The sequence below is a fragment of the Phyllostomus discolor genome, chromosome 1 (genome assembly GCF_004126475.2).
Source record: "Phyllostomus discolor isolate MPI-MPIP mPhyDis1 chromosome 1, mPhyDis1.pri.v3, whole genome shotgun sequence".
In the NCBI taxonomy this organism is placed as follows: Eukaryota; Metazoa; Chordata; class Mammalia; order Chiroptera; family Phyllostomidae; genus Phyllostomus; species Phyllostomus discolor.
This window is the reverse complement of record NC_040903.2, coordinates 199,211,777-199,232,642: the sequence shown is the minus strand read 5'-3', so window position 1 is coordinate 199,232,642 and position 20,866 is coordinate 199,211,777. Positions and strand designations below refer to the sequence as shown.

The 20,866-nt window shown below is 42.5% G+C and overlaps 1 non-coding gene and 1 pseudogene across 1 annotated transcript; both read left to right on the top strand.

The window, feature by feature from the left end:
• Nucleotides 1-363: 363 nt before the first annotated feature.
• LOC114492143 lies at nt 364-5,336 on the top strand (annotated as a pseudogene).
• On the top strand, nt 4,833-5,041 carry LOC114493507. Its single transcript, XR_003684157.1, has one exon. It is a non-coding gene; the product is annotated as a small nucleolar RNA U3 (small nucleolar RNA).
• Nucleotides 5,337-20,866: the final 15,530 nt, after the last annotated feature.

Sequence of the window (20,866 nt, the reverse complement as noted above, 5' to 3'; positions counted from 1 at the left end):
TGAGGACAAAAGCCAGCGTACTAAGGATGGGGACGTGGACATATGGAAAGATCCTGGGCCCCTGATGACTTTGTTGAGAAGTGACTTAGTGCCAACAAGAGCCTACCTCCAGATCGCTCACTGTATTAAACATATGCACACACACACACACTCATACACACTCTATAAGAGAAAGAGTAGAAATAATTTCTTACTAGTCTAGTGCTATAAATCACTGCTAGTAGGACATTCCAGTTACTTTTACGACATCACAAGCTACTTTGAAACTTGGTGACATAACATAGTTGTTTAATTAAGCTCCCAGAGTCTGCAGGTCAGGAACTCAGACAGGGTTCTGCTGGAGCGGGCTGTCTCTACTCCATGATGCCCAAGGCCTTCACCCAGGAGACCCAAACAGCCGGAAGTGACTCAGACACCAAGAACCTAGAACAGCGGGGCCTGAAGCGTCCACTTTCAGGCTGGTTTCTTCACTCGTGTGTCTCGTGCCTGAACTGGGATGACCAAAGACTGGACTCAGATGTGACTGTTGACCAGAGTTCCTCTGCAGACAACCCCTCAATGCAGTGCAGGCTTTTTGCAGTGCCATGGCTGCCTTCGAGGAGCAGGCACTCTGAAAGGCCTGAGCAGAGGCTGCGTGGCTCTTTATGACCTTGCCTCGGGCTGGAGTCGTGCAGTGTCATTTCTGCATTACACAGGTGGTTGAAGCAGTCACCAGATTTAAGGAGAGGTGACACAAACCCCAACTCTCAGTGGGAGGAGTATAAAGAACTTGCAGCCATGTTTTTTAAACCACCACATGGATTGAGGTTTTCTCCTTGCAACTTAACACATTCCTAACAATGGATGACAGTAAGACAACATAGAGTAGACATGAAGTTGAACAGTACAATTATGTTGTTGAACTCAAAGGAGGAAAAAATAGTAAAAGAGGAGTAGTCAAGAGAGACTTCTTCTTAAAGGAAACACTCTTTGAGGCCTAGAATTGCACAGCCCAGAATAAAATGCCTAGAGGACTGCAGAACTACTGGTGTCCACCCCAGTGCTAGACATGAGTTCAAATTTTAGCCGTCCATTCATAAGCAGCATGGGTTTGGAAAGTGTTAGCTGAGTCTCAGTTTGTAAATCAGTAAAATGGAGAGCATGTGCCAGGGTTGCAGGGAGGCCTAAATAAAATAGCTCAAGAAGGGCCTAGTGTGGTATACAGCACCCATTAAAAGTGTTCAATAAATGTCGTGCATTGGTTCATTCATTCAAAGAACTTATGCACATGGGAAAATTGAATGAGCATCAACCATAAAATTGACAGAGAGTCAGTATTCCTCAAACATAAGTTAGAGCCCTGAACCTTCTGTATGGGCTCTGCAAGCTTTACTGACATGCCTGTAGTGCAAAGCTTAGAGGACTTAGACCAGTTTTCCTGGAGGAAAGTTAGAACAGACTTTAAAAGATCTTCTGACGTACAGGCTAATTTTAAGTCTTTTGCCTGCAAAGCCCATCCCCACTTTGCTGCTACTTTGGAAAAATCTATAGCATTTCTCAGGAGAGGTCTGCCATCCCAATCTGGGATATGTTTTCTAAATATCAGATCTGAATTGATTTATTTTATCCCTAAATGCATTGGGCCGCAATCTTCCTGAATGGATTAAGTCAGACCTTCTACTTTTAGCAGCTGGCTCAGCCAGACCAGTTCCTTACTATAAATACCTGGGTGCGCTTGTGTTCAAGTAGAACTCTTTTGTCATCTGACTGTCCCAGTCTACATGGAAGAGGGATGGGGGAAGAGAATGAAAAATTGGGTTGCTGAGAGAAGGAGAGACTGCATTGCTCTCATCTGCTCACCAGCTATTTTCAAAGACTCCTAGATCCAGAGCTGACTGGGTGCAGGAGAAAGCCAAGAGGTTCTAGCCCTTTCTCTGCATATTAACCTTGAGAAGTTGGCAGCTGTTTGGGACTCAGTGGAGCCACTTGGACTCTTTCCTATTATTTCAGCCACTGGAAGTTCCATTTTCAGAATCCCATGCCTCAGCCTCTCTGCTCATAACATATGCATACTGATCCTAGCCTCCAAGGCAAGCAAAGAGAGGTTTCCCCTGCTCTTAAAGCTCTTGAGTAAAATTAAATTTTTATAATATCTCATACCCATTTTCTTGAATTCCCAAAGAAGGGGACACTGGGCTTTCCAAAAATACTGATCAAACTCCTACCGAGCTCAAAGCACAAAGAAATAGTCAGACCAGACTCAGATTAAGGGTGGGTCTCCCACACAGCTGCCAGATGCACCGATACATCAGGAAAAGGGCACCCAACCATCACTAGGGAGCTAGTGTATCTTTGGAAACTTAAGGAGACAGAGGAAAAATGTATTTTCCAAACTTCTCTGCAAAAGTAGAGTGTGTGGTTTAAGGAATACTGTAAGATGATCCTGGAGGTGTGGCTAAGACCCAAAAGGGCCATACCTTCAACAGTAAATATTTATCATTTTCGGGTAGCCAGTATCCACACATTCCCCCTACTCTGAGGTTCCAGCAGCAGTCTTCCCTCTCCATCCTCCCACTCACGCTCCCAGTTTTCGGCTCCTCCTCCAAATTAAAACTGAACAAATATTTGATTTGAACAAATATATTGATTCAAGGTAGCAGGAAATTGTCAACAATTTATCAAGATTCCCACATGTCTCAGTCTGGGCACTTCTCCCAGGGATCATAGGAGGTTACAAAAACCTACCTGTGCACATTTCAGGCCCAAGGGCCTGTAACAGAGTCCTGAGCTAGAGATCCCCACAAATCCCAAAGCCTCCACCGCTATTGCTTAGGGGGTGAGGGAAGTGGAGGAGGGCCGCTGAGAGCTACTTTGCGCATGTGGAGAACTTGGCCAGTGTTTTAGTAATGTGTAAAGCTGTGCCTGCTCAGAGCCAGGGAGATGGGCATGACTCTAACCCACAATATAGCCAGGGAGGCTTCCTGAGCTTGTGAGAGCAGCTTGCAGTAGAAGCGGCTCCAACTTCAAGGAGCCACGTTTGCCCGGACTAGCAATGGCAGCCAAGAAAGGCAGAAGAAACCAGACTACTAGCAAGTATAACCTAGTGTGGAAGGAGTCGGAAATGGGGTTACAGAGGAAGATCAGTGCCGGGATTTAAACCTAAGCATGGCAGCCATACTGGAGGCTTAACCATGTGGTTTGGGAGCAGAAAGGGAGCTCTCTCTTAGCCATGCTAGAGCTCTGGACCATGTGGGAAGGAGAGTAGAAGAGCCGTGAAAGGCTCTCTCTCTCTCTCTCTCTCTCTCTCTATCGCAGTTCTTGACCACGTGGCTGGGGAAGGAGAAGCCTCTTGGCCATGGAGCAGCAGTGCAGGGTCTTGGCCATGTGGTTTGAAAGAATGCAGAAGGACTCCCACTGGCCCGCCATGCGGAAGTGCCATGCAGCTTTGGATTAAGAACAGGAGCCTAGCCGAGCTGCAGACTTCTATTTTCTTTTCCTGAGATACAGTACCCAGGACTGGCCTGGTTTGGCAAGAGGAGGCGGGACTGTGTGTGTCTGCTTGTGGGTGTTTTAAAGGGACGTTGGGACTTAACGGTGACATTCTGCCATTATTCTGAACCTGTGTAACTTTTGAATAACTATAAATAGTTCTTTTCCTTTTTGCCAAACTCTGGCATGGAGAGCCATAGTCGTTATCAGCAGTGGGCAAAGAGAACCCTGAGTAATAGAACCTGTGGGGGGTTCCTGTTACAGGGCTGCTGTGAATCCATGCAGCAGCCAGTGGGGAGCAGCATCTCCTGGCCAAGCTCACATGCGTGGAATGCAGATGTGCCTGAAACAATAGGAGAGAGAAAGTATTCATCAAGTATTTTCAAAAGCAATTTATATGTGATGACTAAGTAGGGCTTATCTCAGAAATGCAATGACATTCAAATATCTATCAATGTAATTCACCATATTAACACAACAAAAAAAAATACAGTGATCTCAATGGACTCAGGGTTTCGGGAGTTTAGGAAAGAGCGACACGGACAAGGTAGCAGCCACTTCTGTCTTCACCACTCTCCCAAACTCCCCAGCCCTGCCACCTCCACCCACCACAATAATAAGCTGGGATCTACCACACCTATCAGGTAGCCATGGAATATTATATACAAAACAGGGAAAAACTGGAGAAAATACCTATGGAGTTATATCAGGGAAGATACGAAACTACAGGCCATGTGGTAGCCATGAAGAAAATCAGATGGGAAAATAAAGAGGGAATGTTTCCTAGTACAGTAATTCTGGAAATTTCTGTTAGAAGAACTTTGTCATTCAAATACAGTCAGTCTTCAAGAGGCACTCACGAGGATTCCAGGTTATATCTTGTCTTTGAATACTTGGGATCTCAAGAAATAACTTGGATGCTACCCCTTCTGACCAGTTCATGGGTTCATCACTTGTGATTTGTACCAAACCGTGCAAGGGATTGTGTTCTGTCACTCTAGAAGACACCTTACAGAGACTTACACCTCAAGACCTATTGATAACAAAGGAACAATCAAACTGGCTGGCTTTGGCCTTGCCAGAGCTTTTGGGGTACCTACTAGAGGACACATACACGAAGCAATAGCACTGGTATAGAGAGATCTCTAGCAGTAATTTTGGGGCCAATCAGCTCACTACTCCACTCCCGCTGACCTTGGGAGGACAGACACCATACTTGCAGAGTTAGCCATACCGCAAGCCATTTTCCCACTGGTATTCAGAAGTTCACCAACTCTTCACGATCTTCAGAGTTCTGAGCACCCTCAGTAATAAAGTGCGGCCAGAAGCAGAATCTTTACAGGACCATATGAATACATTTCTGAAAGACTGTACTGTCCAGGATTATTTCTATGGTTCGCTACTAGAAAGTTTCTCTGAATGTGTAGAGCTCCTGAACCACGAGGAGGAGGCACAGTATTCTCCCCTGAATGTGGAGACGGCTTTTGGTGTTGTTTTTACAACCGCCAATCGCCACTGATGATTGTTCTCTTCGTTTGGAAGGGTAAGAGGGAGGGAATGCTGAATGAGTGGCAAAAAGGAAAAAAAAAAAAGGATATATTTCCCTAGTGGAAACCAGGAAACCTACTATCCCATGGCAAAAACTTGATTGAAAATACCTTAGATTTGCTCTCAAAAATGTCAGTTTATGATCCAGCCAAACAAGTTTCTGGCAAAATGGTATTGAACCGTCCATCTTTTAATCAGAGTAAGAAGATGTAGCTTTCTGACAAAAAAATGTCTACATGTTGTATCAAGAACAACAGAAAGTGATATTTTTACTGTTAACTCTATTTTTGCGCTGGGTATTTTTCTTTTCTTTGTTGTAAACTTAAGCTTTACTTTATCTTCTGATTTCAAAAGTGTAACTTAAACATGTAAATATAGTTTTATATGAATTTAAATATAGTAACTCTATGTATATGTATAGGTCTCACTATAACAACTATCCATTAACATAACTAAACTATAAGCCTAGTATTAACAACAGGAATTGGGAAAATTTCTTAAGAACAAAAGAAAATTTCCTCAAACCAATACATAACGTCTGTGGGAAAACTACACCCGATATTGTTCTTACAGTGAAAGACTGAGGGCTTTCCCCTCAAGATCAAGAACAAGGCCAGAATGTCTGCTCTCACCATTTTCAACATACTGAGATTCAACATTTCAGTATTATTCGACATAACACTCAAAGTCCTAGCTGGTTTAATAGGGCAGTAGAATAAATAAAAGGCATCAAGATTTGAAAAGAAGTAAAACTGTCTTTGTCGCAGATGTCATGCTTGACCGTACAGAAAACCCTAGGGTGTCTGCAAAGGCACTGATTTGAGTAGGGACACAGGGCACAAGGTCTAGATTTGAAAAATAGGAAAATAGAATTTCTATATGCTATTTGGATATTGAAGAATTGGAAATTGAAATAAAATAGATACTGTTAATTTAAAAAATAATATTGTATTAGTTCTCGAGTGCTGCACAAAAAATTACCAACTTAAAACAACAGATGTTCATGATCTCACACAATTTCTGAGAGTCAGGAATCTGGCAGCAGCTGCAGTGGGTGGTCCTTCAGCTCAGGGCCACTCAGGATGTTGCAGTCAAGATGTCAACAAAGGCTGCTGTCATCCGAAGGCTTGACTGGGGCCAGGGGATCCATTTCCAAGACCAGTCATTCCTGGCTTGCTGGTGGAGGCCTCAGTTCCTCATTTATGGAGCTCTCTGTACTTCACCATACTGGACTTGCAACAGACTGGCTCCCATGTCTTTCAGAGCAACCAATGCAAGGAGAGCAAAGAGGAGGCCGTGATGCCTTCTATTACCTAGTCTTAAAAGTAGCATTCTACTTCTGACATATTCTATTGCCCGTGCAGAGCAGCTCTGGTACAAAATGGGTATGGGAATTGGAACAGAGGCCATGCTGTTACATGAAGGCATTAACATTAGAAGGGAAGGATTACTGGGAACCAGTGTAGAGGCTGGCTACCACAAATACCATTTATAATAACATAAAAAAAAGTAAAACACTTATGGATAAAGTTAACAAAACACATTAAATCTCTACACTGAAAATAATAAAATAGTCCCTGAAAAAATTCAAGATCTAAATAAATGAGGATATGTACAAAGCTTATAGATTGAAAAACAGTTTTGTTAAGATATAGGTATTCAATATAACTTCAGTCATAATGCCACCAGGTTGTTTCTTAATAGAAATTGACAAACTGGCAATAAAATTTATACATAAATGTTAAGGACTTAAAATAGCAAAAAAAAAAAAAAAAACTTTGAAAAAGAAGAACAAAGTTGATCAATTTAGACTACCTCCTGCACTACATCCTAAAATAGTATAAGAACAGGGGTGTCCAACCTTTTGGATCTCTGGGCCACACTGGAAAAAGAAGAGTTGTCTTGGGCCACACATTAAATACATTGTGACATGTAATCACAAAAAAGTCTCATAATGTTTTAAGTAAATTTACGATTTTGTGTTGGACTGCATTAATAGCCATCCTGGGCCACATGTGGCCCACAGGTCAAGGGTTGGACACCCCTGATACACTATTTTAAGATTTTCCATAGTCTACCAATAATAAAACAGTGTGCAATTAACATAAGATAGACACAGAGGTCAATGGAACAGAATAAAGACTGCAGAAATAGACCTACTCATATATGGTCAATTAATTTTTGACAAAAACGCCAAAGGAATCCAATGTGAAAGGATTTTCAACAAATGTTATGAGAACAATTGAATATCCCAGGAATAAAATAAACTTTGAATATTGCCTTACACTATACATAAAAATTAACTTAAAATTGTTCATTGGCTTAATCTGTAAATGCTGAACTAAAAACTTCTAAATGAAAACACAGGAGAAAATGTTATGACCATGGTACAGGCAAAGAACTCTTAGTACACAAAAAGCATATATTCTAGGAAGAAGAATTTGACAAATTGGACTATATCAAAATTAAGGCTTCCTAGTCTTTGAAAGGTGGCATTAGAAAAGAAAGAAAGAGCAAGCCATAAAAAATATGTATTGCATACATATAGCACGCAAAAGGCTTATACCTGGAATATATAAAGAACTCTCATAGCTCAATTATAAGATATTAACTTAATTAAGCATACAAAAAATTTCGAACAGGCACTTCACAAAAGAGGAAATATAAATGGCAAGTGTGCAAATGAAAATGTGCTCAACATCATTATCATTGGGGAAATGCGAATCAAAACCGTGAGGAACTACTACCATCCACTAGAAGAGCTAAACTTAAAAAGAATACCAAGTGTTGGCAAGATTGTGGAACAACCAGAATTCTCGTACTTTGCTAGTAGAAATGAAAATAACATAGCTCTTTGGAAAAATTTGGCAATTTCTTATAAAGTGAAATATTCCATTACTATATGACTGAGCAATCCCGTAGGTATTTACACGAGAAAAATGAAAACATATGTCTTCACAAAGACTTACTGTAAGTGTTCATGACTTTTTCATAACTTTCATTCACAATAACTCAAAACCAGACACAATCCATAAGTCCATTGAAAAGTGAATAGGAAGCAAAATGTATTACATTCCTACAAAAGAAATGCAGCAGTAAAAGGGAGCAAGCTATTGATAGAAATATATGCAATGGATCATTCACAGAAACATTATGCAGAGCAAAATAAGCCAGACACAGAAAAGTATATAGTGTTTGGTTCCTTTTATAGGAATGCTGGGAAAGACAAATGTAAGCGAAGATGATGTAAAGCACAACAGTGTTCACGGGGAGCAAGAGGAGGGAATACAACTGGCCGACAGGGAACTGGGTGGAAATGTTACATTTCTGGACTGTAAGTATGCTTATTTCAGCGTGTGTCTATTGAAATTCATTACACTGCACACCTACAATTAGTGTGTTTTATTATATATGTTATGCCTCAGTAAAATTAATTAAAACATTGTTAAAGAAATACATTCATGAGGTCAAAAAACAGCAACTAGCACAAAAAGTTACACATGGAAAAATCAGTCCTCTGCCATACCAAATGGCCAGACCTGCAAAAATCCCAGCTCTCTACCCCAAGGTAACCTCTGTTCCCAGGGATTTTACGCTTATTGGAAAACCGTGTGTGAACATACATCTGTATACTGGTATTCACGTATGGATCTGTATGTAAGTATACACTCACAAACACACACATATACTCTGTTTACAGGCAAGTAGACATTTTTTATATTATACAGATACTTTTGGTGCCTAGCATCCCATCTTATCAGACCACCTGGGATTTCTGCTGCAACTCCCCTGGACAGTCCCTTTCCAGCACACTGACAGAGCCCCACCTTGAACACGAGGGCTTTCTCCAAAATCAAATGCAGCCAGAAGTAAGAGGCAGTTAAGTCTCTGGGACAACCTTAACCAATGCAGGGTGGGATTCATTAATAAATGCCCAGCCTTCCATTTTACCAACAGAGAGACAATTCTGGGAGACAGACAGTCTGTGTTTTTAAAAAATCTGGACTTACTTGGGCTTCCCTTACATATAGCAACAACTCACAAACAAACCCTTTATTTGAATTTCCTGTCTCGCTCTGTTCACTCGCCATTCATTTTTCCTGGGATCACTTTCCATATAAACCACCTTCACCCAGATCTTTTTCTAAGGCTCTGATTTCAAGCCAAGACAGGCATATACCTTATATTTTCACTTAATAGATCTTGTAGTTCACACTGTACCAGCCCATAAGATCTGCCATGTTACATCTCATGGGTCTGTGTACTCCACTGCATGAACACACCATAGTTTTCATAACCACCCCCATTCGTAGGTATTTAGGTGGTTTGTAGTCTCTTGCTATTGCATACAATGTTTTAAAAACATTTCTATACACACATCCTTGCCAGATAAATTCCTAGAGATGGAATGAATAAGGCAAAGGGTGACTGTGGTGGTCTTTAAGTAGAAAGCATTCCTGATATGATTCAACTGTAAAATCTTATCTTTACAGTTACAAATCTAATGTGTAATGATGCACAACTGTCCCTATCAGAGTTGATGCAAGACTGTATTCAGCTGTACCCCCTGTACCCTGAGGATCCCTCTGCTGAACTCTCTAAGCGCCCTTGTCTATGATCAACCTGCCATCTTGCTGTGAACTCAAACACAGTTGGGAGGAGCACTTGAAACAGAGAGTGCATGAACATGAGCTAAAACACAGAGAAATGGAAACGGAGGGAGAACAGATATATAACCACCCTTGGATTACTAGGAAATTTAGAAAACAGTTCTCATATTCACAGAAGAGGTGAAGAACTCTGGTCTAGGAGGCAGAAGGCCTAGGTCCTGGGTTCTAGCCCCCTCTCAGCCAAACCAAGATCTGTCCTTACATAAGGTGTTGGTCTGCCTCTGTCTCAACATCCTCATTTCTAAAATAAAGAGATAGCCCAAATTTTCCTTTCTGAAGCACTCCTCACTCTAATATTCCAAATATCTATGACCCAGATAGTCCACCAAAAGGGCTACCTTATACTCCGATCAAATAATGATCAGCTCCCATGGAATGATCCCAAAGTGTCAACCCAGCCACCAGCTATTAAAAACAAAACACACATACAAAAAAAAAAAACAAGCAAAATCCCTCTCTCAGCCACAGGTGGATGCTAGAAACTACTGTGTGAGCAGTCCCCTACTTTAAACTACAACCAAATTGCAAATATGTGGAGAACCAATGTAAATATCCCTGAGAACAGGGAACCCTTTTTCCTTGTAACACTCTGCAGGAGCCGGGTTCTGCAGAGCATGTGTTGGGAACAGAGCTGTAACCCTGTGTGCAGCTGGAGCTGAGGCTTAGAGTCAGGAAGATCTGAACTCAAATCCTAGCTTCTTCTATGCCATAGCCATAGGGCCTTGACTAGTTCTTCTGTAGGAATAAGGCAAGTAAAGCCCCTCTGTGGGGCTGCTGTGAGAACCAGAAGAGAGTGAAATAGTGAACTTGTATCTCATGCTGAGTGTTAGCTTGTGAAGTTGTGGTAAGGGACAGAGGTGGTAGGCTTGCCTTTGGGAGCCACGTTAGCCTAGATCACAAACACACACATTTGTGAGAGCTATCTCCTTGCTGTAGACTGGATGTTTGTGTCTCCCTCAAAATTCAAGTTAAATCCTAACCCCCAATGTGATGGTGTTGAGAGGCTGAAACTTTGGGATGTGAGGACAAGCAAGAAGACAGCCAGCTATGAACCAGGAAGCAGTTTCTCACCAGACACCAAATCTGCTGGTGCCTTGATCTTGGACTTCGCAGCCTCCAGAACTGTGAGAAATTAATTTTTATTTATAAGCCACCCAGTCTAAGGTATTTTTGTTACAGCAGCCCCAACAAACTAATACTAAGCCTATATATTAATCTTTCACCATCTATTTAACTGTTTGGTTGCTATGAACATTTAGGGTATTTCTAATGCTTTACTTTTAGAAATAACGTGTCGATAAATATCTCCATATGCTCATCTCTGACAGCATTACTCAATCAGTCCTAACTAGATGTTAAACAACCAGGACATTCTGGGAGAAGCAGAGAGTAGATAATGATTACACAAGACACAGTGTGCCCCAAGTTCATCCAAAAAGTATTTGCTGAGCTTCTAGATGCCAGGTGGTATCCAGGCACACTTCATATCTCCTTATGGTGCTTCTTCAAATGGGTTCAGGTGTGCATCCTTTCATACAGTGAGTGGGGTTTTGTCATGTAAATTGAATTTTTATGAAATGGGAGAGAAGAGACAAGAGCTGCGGTTAAAATATTGGGTTGGCCAAAATTCTGTTTGTTTGTTTTTTTCCATAAGATAGCTCTAGTAGCATTTGCTTGTCTTTAACTTCATTTGAAGCAATTTTGTTAGATTGTATTGTGAAAGCTATAAAGATTTTTTTAAAGCTATACACCAAACAATGAAACTTGAGTTCAAGCTCTTCTAATTATTTGCTGCTTGAGTATTGTGAATTCCAGTTCTATTATTTGTTAAGTTAGATGATTAAAGGTTGCAAAACCCAACATCAAAATTGGTGAATTTTTGTACAACAATTTTAATATTGAATATGGAAGAAAATATACAACATTTTCAGCATATTATGCTTTACTATTTCAAGAAGGGTAAAAATACCGCTGACATGCAAAAAAAGATTTGTGCAGTGTATGGAGAGGGCGCTGTGACTGATCAAACATGTCACAAGTGGTTTGCGAAGTTTTGTGCTAGAGATTTCTCCCTAGACACTGCTCCATGGTTGGGTAAACCAGTTGAAGCTGATAGTGATCAAATAGAGTCATTAATTGAAAACAATCAATGTTATACCATGCAGGACATAGCCAACATACTTAAATATCCATTCAATAAAGTCATTGGTAAAAATTAAAAATGTCTTTTATTTTACAGAAAAAAAAACTAAATGGATTTTTTGGCCAACTCAATACTACTATATCTCAGCCTACCATAGAGCAGGGGGCAAGAAGAACCTTTTCAGAGAAGTGTAAGGAGAAGATAGAACCATCTGGATTCCACCAGACCCCAAATTGAATATGAAGCAGCATGTTTCCTTCCATCATCAAAACATGACTCCAGCCACCTGGGTGCAGTTTCAACATAATGTATTCAACTCCTCAGCTATTTGCTGAACATCAATTAGAGCCAATAATAACTTGGCTGTCATTCACTGAGGCAGAATAGAGCAGGGGTTAGGAGTGCAGACTCTGCCTTTAAAAGAAGGAGATCCATCTATAGGGAGCAATCTGTAGGACAATAAGTGACAAAAGTAAGGTGCAAAACTGTGTAGCAAAGGGTACCATATGTATAAAGCAGAGGGGACATGTATACTTGTTTATGCATAGGGTACCTCTGGAAGGATTCAATAAAATCTGGAGAAAGTAGCAGTGGGTAGGAATGAGGCTAAAGAAACAAGCAAGGAAAAATTTGCATATCATGCCCTAGAGTTTGGACTCTGTGTCCTGATCACTATAGGGTGCTATTCAAAGACAAATCAGGGCAGAGATATGATTAGATTTTTGTGTGAAGAATAGGTTAGAAAAAAAGAAGGGCAGACCAATCAGGAGGATGTGGGATTAATCCATACTTGAAAGTAACAGGGACTGAATTAAGAAATTAGGAGTAGGGATAGAGAGGAGTGAAAAGATGAATTTTAGAAATTTTAAGGAGAAAGAACTGGCTGAATCTGATGCTGCAGCCTGTCTGTCTTCCCCAAAGGATAGGAAGTAGGGAAGGGTACAGTAAGGTAAGATCCATAAAAGAGACAAGGGTTATAGGCTCTTTTGGCAGGTGAGGTCCATAGAGAGTTAACGGAAGTGGTTTTAATTTCAAGTATACATATTGCAAAAGGTGGATGACATTCTACCAACTGGCATTTGGGAACGTGCACAAAGGAGGAAAGGTACCACCTGACATGTGAAGGCACAGAAATGGAAAAATGTAGGTCACATTCAGGGTGCAGCACACAGTCCAATTCAGTTAGAAGATGAAGTGATGAGGGGCAGCTGTGAAAGGTAAAGTTGCAAAGGTGCATTGGAAGTGTTCAAGTGCCAGGAGATGTATATCTGGGAATGCTTGAGGACACAGATGACAGTTCAATGGGATCAGAGGCATGTTTTCTCCCGAAGGCCTCTAGAAGTGTTGGATCCCAGGGATACTGGAGCAGGCTCTCAGGATGTTATAAAGCAGGAAAAGAGCTAAGTGTCCAGGCAAGAAATGAGAGAAGTATGGTAAGTTTGTTCCTGGCCCTAACTCTGCTGGGCAGGAAACCATATCATGTCTTCTGAGCCTGGATCCCTCCTCCTAACTCCTGCAGAGCCCAGGACAGGAGAAAAGATGGATCCTCACAGAGGCACCTGCTTCTAAAGGAGCTTCCCCAGCCAGGGCCCCATAAAGCACCTGGGGAAGGGGGAGCTGCCTGAGTTTCCTGATGGGTGCCTGGCTCCCCTCAGCATCTCCTGCTGGGCCTAAACAGCACCTTGCTGCAGCCTACAGGGGCTGCGTCCCTGCTGCTTGAGTTAATTACAGTAATTATACCTGCTCCCTCTTCGGCTCTGGCTCCCTTTGTTCCCAGTTTTCTGCCCGCTCATTTGCAAATCTAATCACTCTGTGGATTGATTTTTTGAAAAAGAGAGATGGCACAGAGAAACAAAGATATGGAGCAAAAAATGTGGGAGAGAAAAAGTGGGGGTGGGAGTGGGCTGGGAAGTGGGGTGGGAAGGCGTGCAAGAGCTTCAGCAAAAGGAAAGAGCTGTGAGAGCAGGCTGGGCTCCTCTCTTCTGCTAGGGAGTCCTAGAGTCACCAGCTGAGGTCTGGAAGGTAACACTGTGGAGACCACGGTCCCCAAAGCCCCTGGGCCTTTCCTCAGAGTCCCACACTTCTCCCCAGACCTGGCTGATTTGGCACAAATAACAGGAAGCTGAAAGGGTGTCAGATTCAAACAATACCAACAGATATTCATGCTTCTGAACGATTGCTCTCCCCAGGTGTTCTGGGGATTTTGGCTCATCCAGAACACCTACCAACACTTCAGTGCTAGAGGTAGGGGTGGGAGCTAAAGTAAGGAGCAGGAAGGAAGCAGAAACTGCTCTGAGGAAGGAAATCTGAGAGAAGGGTGGTGAGTCTTTCCTTTCTCACCCCAGTCCTATCCCGGAGACCCTTAGGAAAGACCCTGGCCCAGGGGTTTTCCAAATGTGCTGAGGAGCACTGTGGTGCCACGGAGAATCCGCAGGGAGCAGGAAAGGACAGGTGGGCTTGTATATGCTCAAGACTCCTTTCACTGACCTGTGTTCAGTTCACATGAGCTGGGCTCTACCTGAACTGGGTTTGGAAAGAGTACAAATTAAAAAGGAGAAGAATCCTCTACTATAAAGGATTAGAAAACTGATTTAGTCCAAACTTCTTATCTGTCAGATAGGGGAAACTGAGGCTCAGATGGATCAAGTACCCGGTCCTATGTCACATGGCAATCAGATTATAGACCTCATCACCCCCAGTCAAGGGAGAATTCCCCTGTGCCATGGTGCTTGTCAGGATGCCGGGGGATACCAGGGACTTGCCCAAGCTCCTGGCTCTTCTAGGGCCCTCTGGAACTAGGGGAATGTGGCTGATGGTGTCGTTCTGCCAGAATCCCTCAGTGAATCCAGGAATCCTCACTCCTCAGTCCTCTCAATGAACCACATCTATCCCATCAAGAAATAGAGAGTATTTCCTCTCCTCTTGAGGCGGAAAGGGCCTCTGTAATTGCCACAAATAACAAAAATGGTGGAAGTGATTGTGTGTAGCTTCCCATGTTAAGTTAGAATTAAGCAATGCGGCTTCTACCTGCTATCGTTTTGGGGAAGTTCACCATTGGAACTCAGCCTCTATGCTGTGCAGAAGCCCAAGCTACACGGAGAAACCACATGTAGGTGTTCCAGCAATAGTCCCAGTGAAGGCCCTAGGAAACAGCCAGCATCAACTGTCAGACAGGAGAGTGAAGGAACCTTCAGATAATGCCAGCCCCCTGAGGTTGAGTCAGCCCCAGACTCTGAGCCTTCCAGCTGAGGCCCCAACATTGTGGAACAGAAACAACCCATCCCTACCATGCCCCATCCAAATCCCTGACCAAGAGTCCTTGAGCACAACAAACAGTTATTTCATGCCACTCAGGTTTGGGGTAGTTTGGTACATAGCAAGAGGTGGTCGAAACAGGTGGTATCCAGACACTAAAGCAGATATGCCCCATATGAAGTTAGATTTGGTAAAGCAAGCAACCAACAGCCAGGCATCCCAAGAACAGAGTTGATGGCATGCACCCAAGTCCTCAGCTGGTATTTGGAGTCACCTTTTAGTACTTCTAACTAAGAGAATGTCAGGGTGCAGGTCATTTTGGAGGTGGAAGTGGGAATGTGAGTGGGTGTGAACTCCCCACACTGGAGTCAGCCAGCGTCTACTAAGTACCTATCACGAGTCAGGCACAGAACAGAGTCCCCACCCTAGAGGAGCGGGGATAATTGGGGAGGCAGACACATCTACGCTGAGAAGTAATTATAATGCAATGAGTTAAGTTGCTATTAAAAATAAAAGTACTTTGGGAGTTCTTTGCAAACAGGAGTGTCAGCCTCAAACATCTTCTGTCCTGGGATGGTTCCTATCCACTCAGAGGTATCAATGTTACTCACCCTGTGGTTCTTGGCTCTTGGCATCAAATCCCTTAGTCCTCCAGCCCTTGGAATAAAAGGCCTGTGCAGCATCCTTGCTCAGAAAAAGCCAAGGCCTTAATAAGTGTGTTACTTATTTTATATAACCCTGCAGAAGAGAATGTTAGTTGTTCCCCAGATCCCACTCTCCCGTTTTACAGAATAATGGGAGCCTCGCTTTTTTGCTGGGTTTCGTGACCACCTGGAATTAGGGTTACATTTCTCAGCCTCCCCCTCTTTGGAGTTATCTGTGGCTATGTGACTGGTAGGTTGTATTGTAGGTGACGTAGGAAACTTCTGGGTTGTATCCAAAAGTGCCCTTTTTAGTACCACTTTTGCCTCCTTCCTATCTGGAATGAGGACATGCTCTTCACCTATTTTTGGATGAGAAGATGAGAGAAACGCCTTAGAAATGGCAGAACTTGGGTCCGTTGTGCTTTGGAGCCCCACACTAACTCGGGTCTGTCTAATAACAGACTGTTACATGAGAGAAAAATAAACCCTTGTCTTATCTAAGGCGCTATTATTTGAGGGGCCTCTGTTACTAAGTCAAATCCTAGCCCCACAAAAGTCCATTAATTTACACTATCTCTTTTTATTCATTTCCACACACACGCACTGTGGCCAGCCCCCAGCAGATACTCAAGAACTAGCAGAGGAAACTGTTGGACGAGAACATCACTGCTTCCTGCTGCCTGGGGGGCCAGCTCGCAAGGATGTAAAACCAAGCTTCTCCACAGGCTCAAATGCCCCGAGGGTACCTGGTGGTGCCGTCCTGGGGTATGCAAAACAGCACTTTCCTGAGGCCACTTGGCTCAAAGGTTTGGTGAAAAGGGTTTGAATTTTCTATCTCTCAAAAGATTTGGTCATGTGAACAAGACACGAGCCGCAAAGTTCCACTGTCTTGTGTCAGTCAACCTTGGACTTTTTATGAACTCGAGCAAGCAGGGAATGTTTATGCACAGCGTGACTGAAAACATTGTTCTTCTCGTGATATCATGGAAGTCTCAGTGGTATCCAAGTGACCCGGGATCGGACTTCAGGGAGAGGAGTTTAGGCCAGCCTTCCCTAAGCACGCTCTGCTGGTGGATGTCATTGTACGTGGGGGAAAGAAAGGGAAATATCACGGCCAAATGAGTTTGATAAAAAATGAATTTAAAAAAATGAACAAGTTTCTTTGCTGTGCAATTGGTCAGGGTTTTAACATGGGGATGCGTATTATAAATCTCCAACAGGTTACCCACAGTACATCTCCGCATGGACAGTGTCGTGGTAAAACGTTTCCAGGGAACCCCCTGGCTGAGTTACGTAAACGTGACTGCTTTCATTGTCGGTCGCATCTGCCAGGCTGAAGGAGCAGAAATGTTTTTAACCTCTTACTAGGTTAGCAAAAAAGTCCGTATGGGTTTTTCCATAAAATAAAAGGCACATTTTTCATGTTCACCAATAACTTTATTGATTTGGATATTTGAGTATGTCGGCTATCTCCCACCTGGTAGAACATTGATTGTTCTCAGTTAATGTCTTGATTTGCTCACTATCAACTTCAACTGGTCTACCTGACCTTGGAGCATTGCCCAGTGAGAGATCTACAGCATGAAACTTCACAAACCACTTTTGACACATTTGATCAGTCACAGCACCTTCTCCATATACTGCACAAATCTTTTTTTGCATTTCAATTGTATTTTTGCCTTTCTCGAAATAATAAAGTATAAGATACCAAAAGATATTGCATTTTTTCTTTCACCTTCAATATTAAATGGCTACACAAAAATTCACCAATTTTGATGTGTGTTTTTCAATGCAAGCTGATATGACAGCTGTCACAATACAACCTAACAACTGTTTGAAATGGAGTAAAAGACAACTAAGCGCTACTAGAACCATTTTAGGGGGAAAAAAACAAATGAACCCTCTGGCCAACCCAAAAAATTCTGGAAGGAGTAACACACCAAACCCACCCCCCTGACATTGTTCTCTTTCCTCCCTCCCTGTTCCCAATTGGTGATGGTTAATTTCAGGTGCCAATGTGGCTACACAATCACCCAGTTATCCAGTTAAATACTAATCTAGGTGTTGTGTTGAAAGTATTTTGTAGGTGGTCAGTATCTACAGTCAGATGGCTTTAAGTAAACCTTATCCTTGAACAAGTGGGTGCACCTCATCCAATCAGTTGAAAGACCTTGAGAACAAAACTAAAGTTTCCCCATGGATGAAGAAGCTCTCCAAAGTTTGGGCACCCAAAGAAGAGAAATGTTAGCCAAGATCAATATAATGAAATGCAAAAATTAAATAAGCAAATCTAAACATTGCTTAAAGTCCTCTAAGAGGTTAGTTTCAGAATTGTCTAGAAAGGTACAGTTCATGTACTGAGAAAAAATGTGGTAAACCTTGCTCTCTTTTTATTTGTCCCAATATGTTTTTGCATATGCAGCCAAGCTAAAAAGAGTGGCCTTATTAAAATTATTCATACAGGCAGATGTTAATACACTCAATATCATAAAAGAATAATTGGTCAAAAAACTAGAGATAACCAAAGTCTCTTTCTTCTATTTTAATAGTCATATAGCATTTTTCTGATTATAAAAATATTGCAGACTTGTGGGTGCAATCACCTGAGAAGAGCAAGAACACACTCTCCCTTTTCACATACTCACTGAAATAAAGTGAAAATGTGAAATGCCAGCAAAAGTCAGGAGCAGCAACCAAAGAAGAACAGGGGTAGAGCTGTACGTCATAGAATTCCAAAATGGCAGTCCAGAAAAGAAACGATACTCTAGTGTGGTTGAATCCAAAGATTCCTGAGAATTCTCACAAACACCCTATAATCTGGGGAGGCATGGCCGAGGAGAGGAAGACAGACCCAGGAAAGCTGTGGGAAAGCTCCAGTGAGTAGAAGCCCCTTCATCACACTGTGCGGCCTCAGCAGAGGTGGAAAGGGCTACTGGGGCTTATCGTCTTTCCAGGGAGAGAGATAATGGGGAAAAGAAAGATTATAAACAAATCCAGCAGTTGGGAGAAAAAACACAACCCAAGAAATAGAAGTAGTTTTCTTGTGACAGTCCTATTCTATAGAAAAACTTAATACAAATATAAAATCACCCTGACTAGTGTAGCTCAGTTAGTAGGGTATCATCCCACAGAGTGAAAGTTTGCCAGTTCGATTCCCAGTCTGGCACATGCCGAGGTTGTGGGCCCAGGACCTAGTCAGGGTGTGTATGAGAGGCAACTGAGCAATGTTTCACTCATGCATAGATGTTTCTCTCCTTCTCTTTCTCCTCCCTTCCCCTCTCTCTAAGAATAAATAAAATTATACACACACACACACACACACACACACACGTATATAATCAATGAACAGGAGATGATAGAACAATGAAATAAAATTACAAGACATTTCACAGAGTTGAGGAAACAAATTGTGAACCAAAATAACTTCTTACAAATCTAATAAAAAATTGGAAACAGATGAATGGAATGAAATAGACCCAGCTGAAAAATAGAATTAATAGGATTGGGGGACAGCCTGATGTCATCACAGGGAATGAGGAGAACATAAAACAAAGAGATTGAAGCAATGGGATAAAAGATAGAAGCAGAGGACAAAGATGTAAGGATAATTGGTGCCACTAAGGTTTGAAAAAATAAAATCAATAAAAATTCTGAAACATAATACAGGAAAATCTCACTGAAATGAAGAAAGAATTAGAAAATCAAAATGGTGCCTCATGTATACCGAGAATAATTATTCTACAATAAAAGACATTAAGACATTGCCTAGATAAGTTATTGAGCATCAAAGAAAAAGAATAATCAAAACACATGAATCACGACAGACACCATGAAGGCACATCCTAGAGAAAGTACTAGACCTCAGAAAGAAACAAAGAACAAACGGCAGACTGGCGTCAGACCTCACACAGCAACACGCGATGCCTGCCCAGGAGTCTAAGAAGATGCCCACAAAGGTCTGAAGGAAATCAAGTTTGACATAATTGCAAATTAAGGCAGATTGTTTTTCAAATGTAAGGTCATAATCAGATGTTCTCACGGATGATAGGACGCAGGGAGTAAAGCGCCCCAGCACCTCTCTTAGAAAAAGAACCTCTCAACGCAACAGGAGAGAAGGCCAGAACAACAAGCATGTTGGAAAAGATCCTCAGGACGGTGCCCTGCATGGGGCCTTTGACCTCTGGCCCAGGAGCCCATGCAGAGATTCCCTGCTCTGGGGGAAAAGTGAGACCAGTCGACTGTGAGCCTGGCTTCCAGGCAGCGGGTGTCAGGTGCACCTTCACAGAAGCAAAACCAAGCTACCTGCAAAGTCCTCCCTGCTGTGTCTTTGTTCCGAATCTTGCTCACCTAGTCACTTGCATATCACTTTCTGATATGAAACAAGGCAAAATGGAATTGCCATTGGATTTCACTCTGGACCCCCAGTTTCTGCCCTGAAGAAATTAACTAAAATCAGGGAGTAGGCTTCATTCTGTGGGAACAACCTCACTGCACAATCTGCTGCAGGCTCCCAGCTGCAAAACCAAGCCCAGCTCTGGAGTCCAGCACCTTCAGACAAGAGGTGTTCCCACTTCCGGAAGCAAGGCTGGAAGCAGGGTGGCTACTTGTGTCTGGACATTGTCTGGGTGCGGCGCTTGATCAGGAATAAAGGGCACATGAAGTCCTTCTCCCCATCTCAGTTGCTGAAATTGCCACCTCGCTACAAGGAAAAGGAGTTATGGCCTGCCAGGGAGGCTTCCCCACCTGGAACAGCCCCCAACACCGTGAGTGCAGGGACAGACCCCCAGAGTGTGCCCCTAGAATGAGAGGTGCATGTCAGTTAAATTCTCCTCTGAGGCAGCCTCCTGTTTCCTGCCAGGAGCTCACTCGAGAAGCAGTACAGCAGAGTGGTTAGGAGCAGAACTTTGCATAAGGTGGCCTGAGCGTTAACCTCCTCTGTGCTTCAATCTCAATGTCTGTAAAATGAGGCTAACAGTAGTACCTACTTCATAAGGGAGTTATGAGGATTCCACATTAGTTCATGGAGTGCACTTAGAAAAGCACCTGGCACATAGTAAACTACATAAAACGTTAACCATGAATGCTCATTCTGGGAGAGAGTAGTGTAGAAATATATGCTCTCTCTCTCTCTCACAAAC